Here is a 5,630-nt window from a genome sequence, read left to right on the forward strand (position 1 = left end):
AGTTGGCTCAAAGAAACTACACTTTAATGTTTAGTAATTTTTGGTATGCATGTTCATAGTTAATTTATGCATGTATATGTTGTGTTTATGTCCATATAGGCTTATACTTGTGAAAATATTGAAAAATATAGTAAAGATAGTCTCTGGCAGTAACTTCCGAGATTTATTGGGAAAAATTGGTAAGGTATTTTGCTCCTATTTTTTTTAGACATGTATTTCTATAAGTGTAGAACCCGCATATAAAATTTCATAATGATCGGAGTAGTATAAGTATGGTTTTCGAAATTTTTTTCCAAAACTGGTCTAGAGAGAGAAACTCTGGACAGCACACTGCCAAGGGAAAAAATGAAATTTTCTGTGTTTATTCGCGGATCAAAATGACCAAAACTTTTTATGGACATCAAGTACTATGAGTTGGGGTTCTACCATAAAACTTTCAAGTGAAAAAGAGTTCGGGAACTATTTTTACCGGCTCAATCTTTCGAACTGCGCCAAGCTGTAATTTCCTGGCAGATTTGGATGGACGCGGCAGTGGACGCGCGCCCACCGTGCGCCCATCAAGGGAGTGTCTTCGGCGTCACGGCCGAAGGGCCTTGATTGACCTTGATTGACCCACGGGTGGCTTTAAGTGCCATGGCCCAGTGGTCGTTGTGGATATTGTATGACCAGTTCATACTGCAGGGCGAAGTCTATTCGCCGGGTACTATATAACTCGTAGGATGAGGTATTCCTATGGGGGTGTGCACACTTAAGGTATAGTTACTCCAGAAGTCCGGGTAGGTGTTGTTTTTATGGACCTAGCTAGGCCAGCTAGGAATCATTTTAACGAACCTTACGTCCAGGGGATCAGTGTTAGACCGGGTGATGACCACTGAACCCGAGTTCGATGATCCAAGTGGTCAGAGTGGGAGTTATGAGAATGCTCCAAAGGCCTCACGCTTACTAAGAAGAAACTAAGGAAGTTTTAAAGATGAGAAAAGAGTTACTCTGTAACGACATGAGAAGGAAATGATTCTATCCAAAATGTGACGAATTTTGAGCACGGAAATGTGCTGTTGAACCTCCTTTTGAGTTAAAATGAGGGAACTACTGGAAACGAAATATTTTACAAACTTGTCTGAAAAACAGAAAAATGTGTTTTAAGTGGCAATGATGCCGGTACCTTTATATGAGAAAAGTTTACGTGTTGAGTTAGCTTTACGCCTTATATTATATTATCTATTATTGATAACCTGATTGCAGGTAGAGCTATAACTCGTGGGTAAATTTTACAACTTACAAATTATTATATTTTCGAAACCTTTGTCTACTTTTGAGTGACAATGGATTTCCTTACTTAGCCGTCGTGCTAACTACACTTCATTGTGTACCTTATCAGATGAAGTCTAGCGTGGGTATGCCCATGCTTCTGTTTCTGATCCTCCAGCTCTGGCTCATGCTTCTGTCCCAGTTGTACTCCTGATCCCGTTCCTATCCCTGTTCAATCAGTGGTACCCATTTTGGTCTCCTGCCTTCGTTAATCCGTTATGCCTCAAGAGAAAAGTCAAGTCTGACCTTTTTGTACATATCTTTTGTAGCCATGGTAGTACTAACATGGCTAGTAAGAACGGGAATAGTCCAAACTCTTTGTTGATGGGCTGTAAGAAACTCTTATATATATATATTCGTGGCTAGTATAGCTACTCTTTTGCTGCATGTATATAAGATTATGTTGGATTTTGACGATAAGAAACACGATCCTTGTCTTTAGTCTGTTAGCCTGTGCACCTAGAGTGAACTCTATCTGTATTCGAGTGGGGTTCAGTCTGGGTGTGGCGGTAACTACTCCGGAGATATGGCATAGCCGAACCGGGGTGTTACAATTACGCTTATAAATTTTTGGGTTGAAAATTACGCAGAAGAGATTTCAAGATGAAAGCGCCGGAGCTAGAGAGCCGGAGTCGCCGAGGGCGTTGAACTGGAAACGGGTAGGCTACGATACAGAGACGGTAAGAGCGCCGGTTATTCATCGATGGCGGAGAGCGGAATAAACCGAGAGTGGAGTGCCGGAGACATCGATGGTGGAGAGCGGAAGACGCCTAGGGCAGAGAGCGGAAGCACAGAGTGCGGGTGACTGGAAACGGGGAGAGTGCGAGACAGAGAGAGATGATGAGTGGGGCAATAGGCGGAGAGAGTGCGATAGGTGTGGACGGCGGTGTGCAATTGTGTTAGGGTTAGATCCAATTGTGTTGGGGGTAAGGGCAACAGAGAGAATGGGTGGTTAGGGTGTTGTGTTTGGGTGTGTGCGTCTACATACATACGTATATAAGGCTTAACATATACGGATTAATACTTTGTAAAAATTTGTTTTTTAAAACATAGGATAAAGATCGAACAATTACGTATTAATTATAATAAGATAAAGAAGGATAAAGATTGTTTATTTACATTTAATTTAGATTTTTAAAAGTAATTACTTTGTAAAGATGTATGCTTAATTTATTTTTTGAACAATTATTAAAAGTTTAAATTTTATTATAAAATTTATTTTTTTGTATGATGTAATATTTAAATTTTAATCGAATATATTATTCATTGTACATATTAAAATTATCATAATGTACTTACTTATAATTGTAATAACTTTTAAAGAGAGAGATAATGTATAATTGAATATAATTTGAAAATCTTTCAAATGAATAAATGGTTTAAAATATTGAATGAAATCATCAATATCAATTTAAAATTATATATATACACACACGCATACCAAATCTATTACCCATTTGAACCTCAAATGTCTCAACGTTTTGAGATGTAGTGACTCACTAAAATTGTAATTCAACTACTCATATAAGAAAATACTCTACAACTTTTGATAGTTTATTATTTTTACTAATTACCCTCCTTAAATATCATTTTATATTTTAATTATAAATATTTATGTTCATAATTTTATCTTATCAAATTAACATAATTATTAAATAATAAAATTTTTAAATGAATAAACCTCATATTTCTTTATTGCATATGAAATTTAATAACATTAATAGTTTTTAATAACATAGGATAATTTTAATATTTCAAATAACAAAACTTTATAAAATACTTAATATTTATTTAATTTATAATAAAATATAGATCTATTGTATAAGACAAAAAAAATGAATTATTTTTGTTCTAAATTGGCAAATTATTTTGTGAACTTGGCAAATCCAGCTTGCAAGATAAATTTGGATTCAAAATACACAATTTACATACTAAATGATCACAATTTACATACTGAATTGTGTGAAATTTCAGTATGCAAATTGTGATGTGTATACCATGCAAGTTGAACTTGAGTCCATGGTATTTTCTATTGGTGAACGGGCTTATACTATTTTGGGCAAAGCATGTTTATTTTTACTTAAAATTTTATATATATGTATGTATACAATTTTTTAGCGAGTTTAATATTTCAAATAATTATTTTCTTATCTTACTACGATAAATTAATTGACATATTCATTTTGACTTTTGTAGAAAATTTAGCTATATTGTTTGTTAATTAAATTTCTACACAAGGAATTGAAGACATTGTAATGGAGTTGAGAATTTAATTTAAAAAGAAAAAAAACTATTTTGTATATGGACAGCCCATAAGGGTTTAAAGTTGTTTATATGAAGTTGTAAATTTTTTAATGAATAGTAATATTATATAATTGTTTAATATTCCTTCAATGCATCGCACGGGTAACATACTAAGGTTAATTGTACGTTGTTGCTTTTAAGTTTAGCAGTCCAATTGGATTCAAAATATTCGTATATATGTAGTGACTCAAATAAATTTAGTACTTCAACTACTAATATTGTTTATCATGGAGTTTTTAATAATGTGTAATATTCAATTTACTTTTTATTAATTAATAATAAGTTTTGGTTTTAAATTTAAATTTTAAATTCATGTTTGTATTTGTTAAATTTATCACAAAGAACTTAAAAGTAATTATAATAATAATTATCTCACTATAACACAACAACAATATTTCTAATATTTAGTTCGTGCATGCCAGAGAAAGCGTAATAGAACGATGGGTTCGTGCATGAAGTTTGTATTATCTGACAATCATTATTTCATGGACCATGGTCAACACATTTGTGTGAACTATAAAAAAAAAGTTCATTTTTAATATAATAAAAGTATCTATGCAATAACTATCAACAAAAGTTAAGAACAAACACTGTCGAATGTCGAATTGATTTTAAAGAAACCAATTTTTGTCAATGGTCAATTATATGTGGTTGCATCTAGACCAGACGGCCTGAAAATTGTATTTTGAGATGAATCAAAAAAATATTTGTACTTCTACTACTAATGTAGTTTACAAATATGTTTTTAATTAATATTATTATCTTTTGTTATTATTATTTTACAACAATACTTCATTTTAATTTATATAATGTTAGTTCGTGCATCTTTAATCATGATCAAATGTATGTAGCAGTCTCAACAGTACGTAATCCTAGGGGATTAAAAATTTTGATATGTGAGGATAATTTACCATCTGTAAGTACGACGTAAAATGTCATTTACAAAGAAGTTTCCAATAATATGTAATACAATTGAAATTGTAATCGTTTTTCATTAATTATTTCATTAATTATTATACTGTTTTTTTACACGGCTTTTAATCTTTAGCTCACATTATATGTCCGTGCATCGCACGGGTACAACTACTAGTAATAATAACAACAATAACAACAAAAACAATAATTGTTGTTGTATTGTTGTTGTTGTTGGACGGAGGTCCATTCTTGACATATTAGAAACTGATACCTAAGGATGGGAATTAGACTAGACCCCTTTGTAGGGGCTTATAGCCTAGTCTAATTAAGGCTTAGCTAGGCCTAGCTTGTTTAGTATAAAGGTTAAGTTTTAACTCAGTTCAAAGCCTATTAAACTAAACAGGTCAAACCTATATATATACTCTGCTCAGTCTTCAGGTCTACAAGCCTGGCGTGTATATATATATATATATATATATATATATATAGATAATTTGTAATATTAAGTTAGTATATACTCTATTTTTATATTTACAATATAATTCCAAGTATAAATAATTAACCATAACCCTTCACCTCGAAAATCTCATTCTAAATTCTGATTCAACTATAAACATTGCTGCTAATCCTACTATAAGTGTGCTTATTGTTTATTAATTGTTTTTATTGTTATAATATTTAATGAAATGTCGCGACTTAATTATGTGAGTTGATTGTTAACTATTTGTAAGATTATATAGGATGACAATTAATAATACAATTAAATTTATTCCTAAACAAGTTAACAAGCATGTTGAAGTCGTGACTTGTTTTATTTTATTTTATGTTTTAATGCTATTATGTTTGTGACATTGTGGTGATATACTTATGTAGTTATATATTAGTTTTGTATTAGGTATATTTCTTAAATTATTTAGAAATGCTCATTAAAGTTTTTAAAAAGACTTAACATATAGGTTTAAATAGGCTCAAAGCAAAACTTACTTTGAAGCATTTTTAATGGCATGCATTTTAATTAAACATGCTTTTAAAAAAGCTTCAGGCTAGGCCAAACCAATTGTTTGCTCAAACTTAGGCCCAGGCCTTAAATTTTCATAACAGGC

The sequence above is a fragment of the Ipomoea triloba genome, chromosome 8 (genome assembly GCF_003576645.1).
Source record: "Ipomoea triloba cultivar NCNSP0323 chromosome 8, ASM357664v1".
NCBI classification, from domain to species: domain Eukaryota; kingdom Viridiplantae; phylum Streptophyta; class Magnoliopsida; order Solanales; family Convolvulaceae; genus Ipomoea; species Ipomoea triloba.